Source organism: Aedes aegypti, chromosome 3, assembly GCF_002204515.2.
Source record: "Aedes aegypti strain LVP_AGWG chromosome 3, AaegL5.0 Primary Assembly, whole genome shotgun sequence".
NCBI lineage: Eukaryota > Metazoa > Arthropoda > Insecta > Diptera > Culicidae > Aedes > Aedes aegypti.
In genome coordinates, this window is record NC_035109.1 from 177,091,627 (window position 1) to 177,107,982 (window position 16,356).

General features: G+C 39.0%; 1 protein-coding gene across 2 annotated transcripts in view; it reads right to left on the reverse strand.

The window, feature by feature from the left end:
* The window catches only part of LOC5573597 (NGFI-A-binding protein homolog), an 88,597-nt gene that overhangs the window by 54,496 nt on the left and 17,745 nt on the right, over positions 1-16,356 (reverse strand). The gene's annotated exons all lie outside the window — the stretch shown is intronic.

The following is a 16,356-nucleotide window of genomic DNA, read 5'->3' on the forward strand; positions in this document are numbered from 1 at the left end:
AAAAGAAGCAAGCAAATGACGTAAATTTGTGTCGAATTTTAAATACGTTAGTGTCTGATTCTGGAAATGTCATGTTAACATGTAAAATAACATTTTTTTTGTTCAATAAATCTTTAAGGACACGGTCGGTGTCGTTCCATCACTTACATCATGTGTCATCATGTACATCAGAGTGTACGATACACAGTTTGGGAAGTACTGGAGTAAACGCAATGTTCGCTTCACACGTTCTGCATGCCTTTGATCCCGAGAAGGGTGACTCTTTCAATGTCGCACTTTCCAGCCCTCGAAGAAATGCGAAAATAAAGTACTAATATCTCTTTGATTAAAATATTTCTTCCACATTGAGATAACAATATTGTTACACGTGCTCATCCCAGTTCACATCCTGGAGAAGGTCCAGGACGAGGAGGAACATTATTTACTTTCGCCCAATTTGGGACCCCTCTTCGCACACAGTCTTTCAAGTGTTGCAATTTTTCCTTCTCCTACTTCTGCTGAATTGGGACGAGGGACACAAGGTGATGCGAGCACGTGCCTTGTGTTGGTTCCTGCTCTGGACGGGGCGCGATATGGTGTTGTAATTTCTCGAGGTCAAGTGTGTAATTTCGTCAAATTTTTAATTATGCTAAATGGTCGAACGGGTTTTCGAACATGTTTCGGTGGATCCCGTTATGCTTCGAGGTCACTGGGAGTGGACGAATCGGACTGGATGGTGCATAATGCAGAAAACATATGCAGCGAGCATGTGTATAGTTCATTGACTCATGTTGCTATCAGGTATGTAACGGATAGTTATACTAGGAAAATTGGATCCTTATGATAATGATATGCACATGACAACTTCCCGTTATAACTGTACTTTCTACATTTTTTACGCTTCGATACTTCTGTGTATGCTCATATATTAATGGTCATTGTTTAATGTTGTTTAATTTACAATATTATTATTTCTTCTCATTATTTCTGACATTACGTTTCTCACAGGGGCAAAACCTGCTTCTTAAATTAATAGTTCACAGTCTGAGTGTTTTATAAACCAATATTACCATTTTTGCTTTTGCTGTCAAACTTTGCAGATACAGAAATGTCCATTAAACCTGACATGATCTTCGATCAGATTGACTCATCCAGTATCAGTATCGTTTTGAAATTTGATACGTAGGTTGTACAGAGGTATATCTTCGAAGTTTGTATGGATAATATGCTGACAAATCTCCCATTTGACAGGGAACGTGCCTCTGGAGCTGGCCTTCTGATACCTAGTATAGATTGATATCCCGACATATTCATGTTTAGCTATGTTCATCAATTTCATGGCCAGTAATTTCACACGAATAACATCCAAATCTTCGAGAGAATGTTAAAGTCTCCACAAGTTTATTCAGTAGGCAGCCATTTGATTATTTTACCGTACCTCAGCTATTGCAAAGGGGCGGTCCATTTATTACGTAAGACAATTTTTGGGATTTTTCAACCCTCCCTCTCCCCATGGTAAGACTTTTTGTATGAAAATAAAAAATAAATTGTATGGCGCGTAAGAAATCTCAAACCCCCCCCTCCACCCATAATCCCATACGTAATTAATGGACGGCCCCAAAGACCTGTTCAAAGTAACTCTCGAATAACGAGAAATACGTGAATCTGGTCTGAAAGTTAATGTGTAGTTCCTAGGGTAACGAATGGAAAGCAGGAAACCCTTACACAACTGATCTAGGACTATACCTGTGAATTTGTGCTTGCTCAAGATTTGATTTGATAGGGTGCAGAACCATTTGGGCACTTTCATGATTCACTTTGGCATGGGGAGTTTTTCTCGGCCGAATTTTCTAAAACTTTGCAATAAGAAGCGCTTCAGTAGGACGTATATTGTGGTAAAATATGAACTTTGTAGCTTTCAAAAAAACTACAGCTGAAGTGAATCAAAAATCCCAAGAATATGATCCGGCTCCCTACTGTTCTCCGGAAACTCAAGTTTTTTTTACGGGATTTTAGGGGTTAGCGTGTCGGGTATGTATTGCATTACATAACATGGATTTCAGAAATTGATTTCGACACATGTGTTTCGTAAAGCATCTGACCTAAACTGTCCTTGAAGCAATTCATTTCACTTTTTCAAACGATTTAAACCTTCCATAATTCTGTATATCTCGTTTTTTCACCTCACTAAAATATTTCCAACAAATGATTTAAGAAAAACTAGGCTCGCCAGCACGAATTTTTTGGTGGTCTCCAGCCGCATACGGTATAGGTAGTCGTATCTCGTCGCACTTTTTATCAAAGCTAAATTCTTCCGAAAGACACGTCGCCAGGTTTCTCGACCAAGATATATGAGACGGCGTTTCCATTGCAACATTGCAGCCCAACGCAAGCATGCTGAAGGAGGAAAAAAAACACAGATTCGGCCAAATGCCGGTTTTTTGCACTTTCTTAATCGCTATGGTCTCACGTTTAGCCGCTCCGGCTGCCGATACTAGTTTAGCCCTGCAACTCTTGTCGCCGACTCTTTATCAGCCTTTGTCGGTCAGCCGAGGCTTGTTGTAATGGTGTTTGATTTTTTACTTCGTTTCTAATTGTCTTAAGATTCACGGTCGCGGAAGACAGACTCACATAAGGTACAGTGGCAAAAGGCCAGAAATATATACGAAACAGCAATAAATTTCTTAATTTTTTATTGACCTTTTGTTCTCTGTGCCGATTGACGCAGTATGTGTAGAAGTAAGGTGGGCACATGTTCGAGTGGGGCAGAAGTATCTTTTTAAGATATCTAGTTCGATTCGGAAAAAATGTTGTTAATGACATAACGGTTCGAAATCTCTTCAGGTGAGAGACTTGCTTAATACTCTCCAAGTATTAGAAATCGATTTAGATTTAGAGAAGTGGCAAATATTTGTTGTTTTAAAAAAGACAAATGATGCTTTGATTTGTATTAGATTTTGTAATAATGTTTGTAAACCATTTTTAGCCCATAGTGGGCCAAATGATATAAACAGTGGGACAAAAGTTTGAGCCATATAAATATGATCTCACGGAAAAAGTGTAAGTTGCCTAATATCAAAATTACTAATTTTAGCTAATTTATTTTTGCGGAAATTTCCATTTTTCTATATAGAGTAATTTGAAGCAAAAGTTCGCAGCAGAGGCTTACAAGGGAAAGTCACGATGGTGTTACACGGGGTTTTCAACCGGACTATTTTTGTTAGATTCTACATGTCGAAAACTCTATGAAAAACCCCAAAGCCTTTTTTTTGGCATGGAAAAATAGATTTTAAATATACATTAATGTCAATTCAGTTCTCTACCATCACAATAAATAGCGTGGACACGAGGAGTTCAAAATTGGCCTCTAACGGATATCTCAACATCTAAATGAGCTAGAAGGTTAGTGTCGTCTGCAAAGTTGTTCAGCAGATCTGATTGAGAATTCATCTGCTAGGAGGCGCTAGTGACAAATTTTATCATCTCCCAAGTAACCGTAGTTGCATCAATATCACTTTATATGCTACTATAAAGTATGGCATATAATGTCATACTACATTACATGTCTCATTAATGCAGTATTAGAGTGGAAAAGGGCACTATTAAAGTGTAAATATGGCTGCATTTCCTAGCTCTATGTTGGCAATTGCTAAAGTATAGTTACTGTCTGTAACATATAAAAGTTTTAGCCAAAGTGTATTTAATGCATGAAGGAAGCCATTATTTTAAGGTCAAAAATAGAAACACAAAATAGTTATTTATGCAACAAGTTGCAAAATGATGATTTTTTCAGCACGAGTTGTACATTTATCCAACGAGGCCCGCCGAGTTGGATAAATACTATGAGTGCTGAAAAAATCGAGTTTTGCATCGAGTTGCATACAATATTTTTTGCTATTTCGAAAAATGCCGTTTCAATTGGATGAACTCTAAAAGCACAAACAAAACATTTTAAGAGAACCCACAAAGGCATACAGCCAAGCGTAGTTTCAATTCAGTATTTTTCAATCACGTAGGCTGTGACACAGTAGTACCCATGAATGTCACAAATTTTCTCGCTCCCATCGGTTCATATTCCCTATTAGAGGAATGAACAGTGAATAAAGTACAAACAGCAGCTGACTACAAATGCTGGACGATCCGATCCCACATCAGAATCGCCAACCTGTGTCGGAGCCTGATCGCACAACGGTTGTAGACTCTAGTGAAGTGACTCGCCGTATAAACCAAATGGAAAGTCACTTCGCTCGAGTCGAGAGTCACCTCGCTATAGGACTCCGACAATTCTTACTTCACGCCAAACAAAAAATAAACTCAAGAATCAGATGCAATTGTGTTTATTCTGTGCAGCATGTAAGGCAAGACGAGTCTGTGAGGTGTCGACTCGCTTCCATTTGATTAACATTAGTCGCCTCACGTCACCCGTGGTGAGAACGACTCGTCTCGACTCACACGGTTGACGCTTACCAAAACAGTACTGAAAAGTTCTACTTTTCAGCACCGAAAATATTGCTGAAAAGTAGCACTTTTCAGCACTGTTTCTTTTGGTAGGAGGAAGAGGCCGTTATGTTGATCAACTTCTCAATAAAAAGTTGATTGATTTGCAACGGAATTGCAAACATATTATTGCAGTTTTTTGTTCGTTAGATGTCAGGTCAGCGTTTTATACGACCTTTATTTGTCTTCCTATTTTTTCTTTTTGGTATGATTCATATGTGTATTTTGGTTCCTTCCTTTGTTGGGATTCGAACCCAAATTAATTGAGATGTTTTCGATGACTCGCTGCGCCTATCTTCCGGACCATGCTTACTGTGCCAATGACCATTTTTGCATGCGTATATCGTGTGGCAGGTACGAAGATACTCTATGCCCTGGGAAGTCGAGAAAACTTCCAACCCGAAAAGATCCTCGACCGGTGGGATTCGAACCCACGACCCTCAGCTTGGTCTTGCTGAATAGCTGCGCGTTTAACGCTACGGCTATCTGGGCCCCTACGACCCTCAGCTTGGTCATGCTGAATAGCTACGCGTTCACCGCTACGGCTATCTGGGCCCGTAAACATCATGCTCGTAATTAAAATATAGCTGTAATTCAATGCGAATGTTGGAAACTAATAGCTAATAGTGTGTAATAATATTAATAACTTACCAGAGGGATGACGTCTTATTTTTTCACTATGGAATTTGACAGCTTATCGGAAGCATAATCTATACTCCAGAGTCAAATTCCACTCACACATCTATATTTTTCGGATGTTTAAGAGTAAACAGTACAAAACGCATAAAGCGCAACGAAATCTGCTAAAGCTGATGATGGTAATGAGCTGCAGAAAAGCAAATGTTTCTTCGGATAATCGAACCATAGATAACAGACAAAAAAAGGAAGTGTGAATCCATTTCTTTAGAATGAAACGCAAGTAATTTGTTGAAGCGTTGAATTTGTGTGCCGTGGTTCATTTCCCCACTTTTGCACCAGCTGTTTTGTTGATGTTCACATTCATATGGGCGAGCTCCGCTATCGTTTCATAAGAGACAATAGAAAAAGCATATATTACCAATCCCTTGTAACTTACGCTGCAAAATCTTGAATTGTCAGTCACACTTTTACCGAGGCGTAGTCGGCAGAATTTCACCCACTTTTTCTTAGGATACGATCCTTAGGAAACCGGAAAAAGCTGACATTTTTCAGGGATTTGCTTGGTGTATTTGCACAGAATGACGCTGTACACTTTGATGGCATTTTCAAAATCGGAATCGTAAAACAAACTGAACGGCAAAAGAGACTATAAATATTACGCGATGCAAGTTGATTTTACGCAAATGAGTTGACTTTACCCAACATTAAGTATATCGATTATTCTCTCAACCCAAAATCTCTCGGTATTATCTCTCTTCTCCACCAATGTTGTCAAAAATAGAGAGAGCTGCACCTACCCACTGGGGGTAGTTCTGCCCAATAAGCCAAATTTGGGTAAATGCATTATTCTCAAGGTTGAATGAACTCAATTTTGCGTTGAATCAAACCAAATTTAAGTTAATTTTTCTTATGGCTTCAAAGACAAAGTACCTAACGGAGGCCTTGGAAATTTAGCCAAATTTGGGTTATTGGGCTCAACTACGGTTTTGCGTTGAAACAACTCAGATTTGAGTAGATCCGCGTTGCCGTGTATAGTATACAAATTCTTTGCCCTGTACTTAGTCATCGTTCTGACCAGGTGGTGAGTATGATATGGCTTTACTTTTGTTGCATTGCAATTAAAAACAGGCCACAGAGAAATTTCTTAATTTTTATGTAATTATAATTATATTTCCGTGAGAAGCTACTCAAAATAATTCTGAACGTTTAGTATTGAACACGATGATGTTCTGCTGGGCATTTATACAGGCATTATCGACGCTGAATTGGCGTTCCTCTGATATGGGATTAGTTACTGATATGGGATAGTTACGCTTTTATGGGCAGATTAGGGGTTTATGAAAGTGTAAAAGTGAACTTTCGTGTAACGAAAAAATATGCACCATTTTTATTTGTGTGTAACGTTTTTGTCCGTGGGTAAAAATTAATGAAAATCTGGGGATAACTAGATTGGAGTGTATTGTTTACATGTGCAAAATTTCATAACAATCGGTTCAGTTACTATTGAGATGACATCGAAACAAGAAGAAAATCTCCTGAGAATTTTGAGCACCGTCATGGAAAATCCCACTGCGAGTATGAGATGGGTAAGTAAAATTTTTTATAGAATTCTCAGACGACCGAGCGGCGGGCTTGAAGGGGAGAAAAATCGAAGACAGCTGACCCTGTGAAGGCTCGGAAGGTGTTGGATTATTTCTGAAGGCCAAGTGTTGTGCCTGGTTCGTTCAGCAAACCATGAAATGAGCTGGGCTTCGTGTATTCAAGGTCCGGAAGGCACCGAACCGGCATTTTTGTCTGGTGCATTTTTACGAGTACAGGGGTTATTAGGTATTGGAAAAGCGTGACAGAGGGGGTCTAGAAATCCCGAAAAACGATTGACGTCATATTGGAATCTTCTCTAGAAACAGATTTTTAAGCAATGTTTCATTAATTGTTGACGGATTTTTCTCAAAACAATCGAATATTGCCAAGGCTATATTGAGAATAAAAACAAAACTGTTTCGTTAGTAAATTGTTCGAAATATTGCCTATTTTTGCGAAATACGATTTCAAACATTTAAGGCACATCGGGGCGAGTTAAGACGGGTTGAACACAATGAAATGCAGTTTTTAACATGATGTCTATAATTTTCTTCCATCTGTATAAGTTGGCATCACTTTTTAACTTAATGTTTCTGCAATAAAATTTCTCATCATAATAAAATTTCACTATGATACATTGCTAATTCATTTTACCCCAAAGCAGCCCCAAATATGCCAAACAGCGTTTTTACTTTAAAAAAAATATGAATAAAAACTTGCATATTTATTTTGTTACATGTGCTGGAATGTTATGATCGAAAATCACAGTTTATGGTTTAAAAATAATAAATGGCTAAATCTTTTTTAAATTTTATTCGATTTAAAATAAAAGGGTATGAAAGTCTCTTACCTACTTGAATAGCTTTCGAATCACCATGGCGTTCACATCATTTGTTGTGAAATGAGCTAAATATCTAGAAAAAGCTTTTACCCACCCACACTTTTGCACCACTTTACTCTGTCGTCTATTTACCGATATGTGTTTACTCATGAGCCCAGTGCCGGATTTGGGCTTCGGGGGGCCCGGGTCAGATCTCTTGACGGAGGCCCTTGGCACAAAATGAGCGGAAAACGCTAAGCATATAAAAGTTAAGTTCTATGAGAGTGAAGTATCCGGAAAAATCAAAACATTTCTAATATTACTCGAATTTGACTATACCCATATCACTTCGTGAATATTGTGTAATATAAACCATCTGTATAAACTACTTGAAAAGTCGCATATAGCACATGATTAGATTGATTTTTGATTGAATTGTTCTCAATCAAGTCCAAAATTAAAAATGTTCCAGTTGAAATGAAGACTATCTGATTAATCGAGACTTGGATAACAATAGCAAATATTATATTCGTATCTTTTTCAATTTTACCGCAGATATTTCCAATAAATGGACTTGAATGATAGGCATTATTGAAGCAATAAGCAAATCGTTTAACTATTTTATTTTATTGTGGAGAAATTTACTGATTTCATGCATTCATTGTCAAAACTTATTATTGCATTGAACAGTATGATTTGAAATACTCAATTTGGTTTTCATAACAGGAAAGGAACTCACGGCTAGTATTTGCGAACAAGGAGCAATTGCTTTCAGAAAGCACATAGGCTTCACTCTCGGTCAACTAACATCTTCCAGAAATAGCTGTACGAGCTCTCCCCAAGGCTCATGACTAAGTTCCTTGCTTTATAATTCTAATGTTCCAGATATTCAAAAGTTTGGAAGAACTATGCACGACAAATTGCAGATGATGGTATAGTTTCGTAATTATTTAAATTCAGTAGATATTAATCAATTTTGAAGCTCTTATCAAAAATAAAAAAAAATGTAATAATGTAGAACAGTAAAATATAAAAATATAGTATTTCTGGTATAATTCAGATGTGTTCGATAGAATAGTAGTTTCAGTATCCTGATGGTACAATCAAGAATGTATGAATTAGCGAGTATCTTCATCTTATCAAGATTATTTCAGGGCATAGGGCACTGCTAATTTGACAGTATCTTTCCAAAAACCTGTGTCACTTTGCTGAATTTTGAATAAAAGAATTTTCATTGAAACGGAATAGTTCCGATGATCGTCGTATGGAATTAGCTACTTACTCCCCCTTGATCGGGGAGCCCGGGGCATTTGCCCCCTCGGCACCCCTCCAAATCCGGGCCTGCATGAGCCATTGAATGATCGATATCAAATAGAAGCAATCATCCATGCGGCCATGTGGCGCCCAAAAACCACATTCACAGATCGCTCACAAGGTGTTCCACCCGTTAATCCCTGCATGCATTCGAGAAAGGTTCATTTGTATTACAAGATGCATAAAAGATATCCCGAACAAATCACGTTTTTGTCCTCTACGCACATAATAAAACTAACGTTCATCTCAAAACCTCTTCAACAGATTTTTTTTCTCGGTTCTCTACAGTTCTACTGCCCATAAGATTCTTGAACTCGTGTCCACCGGGCTGTTGCTTTTCTTGGCGATGTGTGCTTATAAAAATTACCCTTTCGTGTTCCTTCTCCCAGTGCTCCCAGTGTCCTTCTGCAGTCGTGTGTTCGATTTACCTTCTTCCCAGACGTACATTTATGGTCTCTTCCTTGGAATAAACGCGGCGATCCGGCAGGGACAGACCGAAGGTAGCGAGCATAAAAAAACCTACTATGCGATATGGAAAGCAAACGCGCATTGTGATCACCGAATCACAGAAAAAATGCTTTAATCTAAATAAATGCTTCTTTAGTAGCGTGCTGTGTTGTTGCTTTACAGGAATGATTTTTTTCATGCTTAGAAGGATGTCCGCAGGAATGAAAAAAACTTGTCCAGATGCTTGGAGACGCATATTGAGAACAAGATGTGCTGGTTCTGATTTTTTTTGTGTGAGAATTCCGACAATCAAAACCAGGACAGCATATGTCCAATGTTGTCCATCGTTGTTTTTTTTATAACGGTTGAAGCAAGTCAACGGTTTTCAACCAGATGGACAAGCCTAGTTAGAAGTACGTATAGGATGTAAGCAATGAGCGTACAGGCAGTTATCCTCGCAAGGTAGATTTATATCGTTGTTCTGTTTCCTCGGATCGTTTACAAGACGGGCCAAAGATTAATATCCTAACATCAAATAGGATTGCTCAGAATAAGATCAACAGGATTTTATATCCACACAAAAAAGAATTTTTCTCACAAATATATTTCAAGCAATTTATTTAAGGATTTTTTTTTTAAATTCTTCGGAAAATCACTAACAAACTATGGGGTTATGAAAGGGGTCCGCGCCGTCTGTAGGGATTTGAATTCTAAACTTGTAACCAACTCAGTTATTGGGTCACCAAGCCATCTTCTAGCATACAAGAGTCCTGGGTTCAAATCCCAGCCGAGCACGTGGATTTTTTTTCATAATTTCACCCATAATTTGTCCATCTTTACCACGCGTAATGAGTTAATTAATTTAATAACCATGCGGATTGGATTACCGAACAGCTTATGAAATTTCTATAGATAATTCTGGGCTTATGTTTTGATTTCAATGTTGATTCTTTTAGTTATGGGATTGTTAAAGTTTTTATACAACACCATTGAGTATAAGCATTTAGATCTACAAGCGCTGTGGTTCTCAACTTATCTGCTTATGGGAGCCACCTAAATGCTTTCCAAACATAGCGCGGGCCGCCAGGTATTTGAGGATTACTTGAAAATCTTTCAATGAGAATGCAAAAACAATCTCTTTCCTATGAATCCAGGAATTGATTTTATGGGCCCTTCAAGCCTCTCTTGAATATCAAGATCTTGAACAAAATTATTGTTCTATTATTGAAGTCATAATTCAAATAAGCACGCTTTGGAGATGTGCTTAGGACAGGAAAAGGGGGGGCTCCTCTCTTCTGAGGCTGTAGCTTATAAGAGCGCCTGTTCTCCATGTTAGGAGTGGCTCAAAACAGTGTCTGTTCTCCATGCTAGGAGCGGCTGATCATCGTCCTAGTGCCAGCGTGGGACTCTAAACAGTGCTGTGCACGATGGTCCTCCGGCGAGACAGGGAGTTGGTGCAGGCCTTACAAGCCAGTTGTATTAGAGTGTCCAATTCCCGACCATTTTTCTCGTCCCGGGATTCAGGACAAAATTCTATGCTTTTCCCGGGAAATCCCGGGATCCCGGGATTTAAATTTTTTTAATAAAATTGGCATTTCGGTTGAAATGGAAGTTCAAATTTAACAATACAATGTTTTTTCAATGAAATAAACAGATAATGTAAATTTTAATATTTTAATTATAGCATATCACATTTCAGATATTCTGATGAAGAAACCTAACAGAAATCAAAACTTAGCTTGACTAATTACGGGTTTGCTATGTATTTTTTCAAATTATCTATAACATTTATGAATGCAAGCATGATAAAAACTTAAGTCATAATATTAAAGCAATTGGCTTCAAACATTTGAAAAGCCATAAAAACTTTAGAACAAAAGAAACGATCGAAGATCATTGAAGCTATTGTAGATTATGCTAAAACATATGTAATTACTGAAAATTATTGACTGAAGTTTATTGCCGTAAATCGCAAGTCAGTGCCATCTGCATTTTGGTCCAAGTTGAGCTGATATTAGTTTTTATTATATCTTCTAATGATCTTTCAGCTGCACTAACTAGAAATCACTTTTTGTTCAGTAAAATTAGGAAAGAACACCAAGTCGGATTGTCCCATAATAAGAAGTAAACGCATGTAAGTCCCATTGCACGGAGTAAAGAGCAAATTATGAAAGTTTCATTGAAATTGAAACATGTTCCAATCTCCTGGATTTTTTTTTTTGAATATTTGTATGAAAAACGAGATTGAAAACTTCTCAGTTAATTTTATCAGTGCCTACTTTTTACAGATGGTACCGACTTGCAATTTGTGGTAGTTTATGTGTACTTTCAAATTTGTTATCTCAGCATAGGCTTATAAAAATGGCTAATGTTGAAAAAAAAGCATTACAACTTTGCAACTAGACAAATAAAACTATGTGTTTCTTACTTGGTAAATTGATATTTTCATGAAAATAATTACTTGTTTATTCTTGATTAGGTTGATAGTAAGGAAAAATGTCATTAACAATTGAAATTCAGTGGTTTTCATCAAATTCTACGTAAATTTCGGGAATCCCGGGATTCCCGGGATATCACAAATAAAATCCCGGGAAACGAGAAATCCCGAAATTAATCAAATCCCGGGATTTTTTGTCCCGGGATGTCCCGGGATGGACACTCTAAGTTGTATTAAACATAAGTACAGGAAGCACACAATGTAAATTCGCACCGGAACAATCAGCGTAGACCCAGGCATCGTAAACGGACTTACGATTGAAAACTCGGATCATGGAACTGTAAGTCTCTCAATTTCTTGGGAAGAACCCGCATTCTTTCCGAATTATTGAGGGTCCACAAGTTCGACATCGTAGCGCTGCAGGAGGTTTGCTGGAAAGGATCGACGGTACATACGTATAGGGATGGTTATATAATCTACCAGAGCTGCGGCAACAGACATGAGCTTGGCCCAGCTTTTTTCGTGATGGGCGAAATGCAGAGGCGCCTGATTGGGTGGTGGCCAATCGACAACAGAATGTGCAAGTTGAGGATCAAAGGCCGTTTCTTCAATATCAGCATAATCAACGTGCATAGCCCTCACCTAGCAAGTGACAATGACGATAGGAACGCTTTCTACAAGCTGCCCAAGCCATGATGTCAAAATCGTTATCGAAGATCTCAACGATCACTTACTAACGATCACTCATGCTTACGAACGAAAACGACCTTAGACTGATTGATTTCGCCGCCTTCAAGAACATGCCCATACGTAGTACCTACTTCCAGCACAGTCTTCTGTATCGGTACACCTGGAAATCATCCCAACAGACTGAATCGCAAATCGACCACGTTTTGATTGATGGAAGACACTTCTCAGACATTAAGGGTGTCGGACCCTATCGCTGCGTAAACGTCGATTCGGACCACTACCTTGTGACGGTTAAAGTGCGCCAAAGACTTTCCGTTGTGAACAACATTTGGTACCGACGTCCGCCACGGTACAATCTGGAACGACTCAAGCTACCCGAAGTCGCAACTGGTTACGCGCAAAGCCTTGAAGTAGCGTTGCCGGAAGAGGGAGAGCTTACCGAAGTCCTTTTTCTTGAGGACTGCTGGAGTAATGACAAAGCAGCCATTAAAAACGCAGCGGAAGGCGCCATTGGCTTCGTGGAAGGAATTCGACGAGGAGTGTCAGACGGTTTTGGACGAGAAGAATGCAGCGCGGACGTTTATGCTGCGGCAAGGTACCCGTCAAAACGTGGAACGATACAAACGGAAGCGAAGGCAGTAAACCCATCTATTCCGGGATAAAAAGCGCTGCCTGGAAGAGTTGGAGCAGCCGTATCATTCTCAAGAAACGCGTAAATTATACAAGAAACTCAATGCATCCCGCAAAGGCTTTGCGCTGCGAGCTGAAATGTGTTGGGATAAGGATGGAGTTATCTTGGTGGACAAACGTGAGGTGATTGAAATGCGGAAGCAGCACTACGATAAACACCTGAATGGCGCAGAGAAGGAAGACCAAGGCAGCAGGAGGAATGGCTTAATCACGGCGGATGAGGAAGACGTGCCAACTCCCACAATAGGTGAAGTTGAGGATGCTATCAAACAGCTCAAGAACAACAAAGCAGCTAGAAAGGGTGGGACTGGAGCGAAGCTTATTAAAATGGGCCCGGACAGGTTAGCTACTTGTCTGCACCGATTGATAGCCAGGATCTGGGATACTGAACAGCTACCGGAGAAGTGGAAGGAGGGAGTAATATACCCAATATACAAAAAGGGTGACAAGTTAGAATGTGAGAACTATCGAGCGATCACCATTGTTAACGCAGCCTATAAAGCGCTTTCCCAAATCATCTTCTGCCGTCTATCGCCACTGGCAAGTAGATTGGTGGGAAGTTATCAAGCCGGTTTTGTGGACGGGCAATTGACAAGAGACCATATTTTTATGTTGCGGCAGATCCTTCAAAAGTGTCGCGAACATCAAGTTCCTACCCACCACCTATTCATACATTTCAAAGCGGCCTATGGAAAGACGGCCATCGACCACGAAGAGCTATGGAAGATTATGGACGAGTATGATTTTCCCATGAAACTGGCTAGACTGATCAAGGTAACGATGGATAGTGTACAATGCTGTGTGTAGATTTCGGGTGCGTTATCGGACCCGTTTGAAACACGCATAGGACTCCGACGTGGTGATGGTCTTTCCTGCCCCATGTTCAATATTGCGCTAGAAGGTGTTATGAAACAGACGGGCTTCAATATGCGGGCACGACCTTCAATAAATCCAGCCAGTTCATATATTTCGCTGACGAAGTGGACATTGTCGGAAGAACGTTCCAGGTGGTTGCTGATCAGTAAACCAAGCTGAAACGTGATGCAGAACGGGTTGGATTGAAGGCAAATATGTCGAAGACGAAATATCTGCTGGCTGGATTCCTCCAGAGAGCTCGCTTTGGAAGACGCGTGATGATCGATGGAGATGAGTTCAAGGTGGTGGACGAATTTGTCTACTTCAAATAATTGGTAACGTCGGATAACAACTGCAGCAGAGAAATTCGAAGACGTGTCAATGCCGGAAGTCGTGCTTACTATGGACTCCACAAGACATTGCGGTCTGGCAAACTTCACCTCCGTACTAAGTGTACCATGTATAAGACGCTGATAAGACCGGTAGTCCTCTACGGGCATGAGATGTGGACAATGCTCGAGGAGGAGCGCTAGGAGTTTTTGAACAACGTGTGCTTAGGACGGCGTAGTATGTGAGAACGGCGTATGGAGGAGAAGAATGAAACACGAGCTTGCGCAACTCTACGGTGAACCCAGTATCCAGAAAGTCGCCAAATCTGGAAGGGTACGATTGGCGGGACACGTTGTGAGAATGCCGAACATCAATCCCACAAAAAAGGAGTTCACCTCGAATCTGGCTGGTACAAGACGAAGAGGAGCGCAACGAGCTAGGTGGTTTGACCAAGTGGAGCAGGATCTTGGAAGTGTGGGGCGATCGAGAAACTGGAGGTTAGCAGCCATGGACCGAATTAGTTGACGTAACATTACACAGTGGTCCAGGAATCAGTTTTACGCGGAAATATGCATTTTGAGCATTAGATTGAAACATTAGACGAAAATGATCTTCTACAAAGTTGTTTGTATTAGTTAAGCCCTTTGTTTGGTGTTATTGAAAATTAGGGTGGACCACATTTTCATAGAAATTGTGTAACTAACTTTCTTATTTGTAGAAATTATATTATACATGCTTCAGCAAAGTTGTAGACCATTCAATTTCAAGCAACTTTGCCTAAAAAAGTTTTTTTGTATCTCTTAAATTGACCGATTTAGAGCTTTTTTCCTACGGTGACATAGGGTGGTCCGAACAAAACTGGTTTTCTGGCTCTAGAGTTTTCAATTCAAATTTATCATCAAAGTAGTCTATGAAACACTTTTAGAGCTTTAAAAAATGCGTAATTTGGTGAGTGAAGAAACTCGCTATCTCCTTCCGTTTGGGAGTAATTGTTATTTTTCTCAAAAAACATGCCTACTTTGATTGTGAATATCTCTGATTGGGGCAAACATAAAAAATGTCTTTTGACGGCATTCAAAAGACAAAATAAAATTGTATATTATATCAAAAAATTACGGATGTGTGAAACTTTTTTCGGCAAAATTGCTTGAAATTGAATGGTCTACAACTTTTCTGAAGCATGTATAATATAATTTCTATAAATAAAAATGTTAGATACACAATTTCTATGAAAATGTGGTCCACCCTAATTTTCAATAACACCAAACAAAGGAACATACTAATACAAACAACTTTGTAGAAGACCGTTTTTGTCTAATGTTTCATTCTAAAGCTCAAAATACATCTTTCCGCGTAAAACTGATTCCTGGACCATAGTGCATTGAGGCGCAGGTCATGTCTTGAAGGACGTAGTGCCATCAAAAGTAAAGTACGGAATGAATTTATAAGCATTTAAAGCTGCTTTTGGCCCTTGACTTACTAAATCATTTTGAATTGAAGAACGACTCCTGATTTGCCAAACATTAGAGTGTTACGAAGACAGTTTTAGAGTTGTTCCCGAGCAAATACAGTCAATTTTTCATAGTTTCCTGATAGTTATTGAAATATTCAACACGATTTTTTCATGTTTCCATGATCAGCTTTTAAAAACATAGTTGCGAAGAAATACGAATATAGGCCTCCCTATTCATATTTTTTAATATGTTAGTTATTTTATATTAATATTCAAAATCCCAATTCCCAGAGGAATTTAATTTAGGTGGAATTCCAGATCGAACACCTGAAGCAATTAGTTGAATGGTTTGTTCCTTTGAAACTCCTAGAGGTATCATTTGTGGAATTATTAGTTCAGAATTGGCAGGAATCTATGAAAAATTACTGAAAAAAAAACTTGGAATAGTTTATGGACTTATCATTGTTCAATTATTTTTTGAAATGTCGCTAAGCGATTTCTGTGTTTCGAGATAACACTTTTAATAGAATGCTTTGCGGAATTGTTGACGAAAAGAATTGTGAAAGAACACTTGAGGAATTTCTGGAAGAATATCTACATAATCTAAGGAATTTAATTTTATTA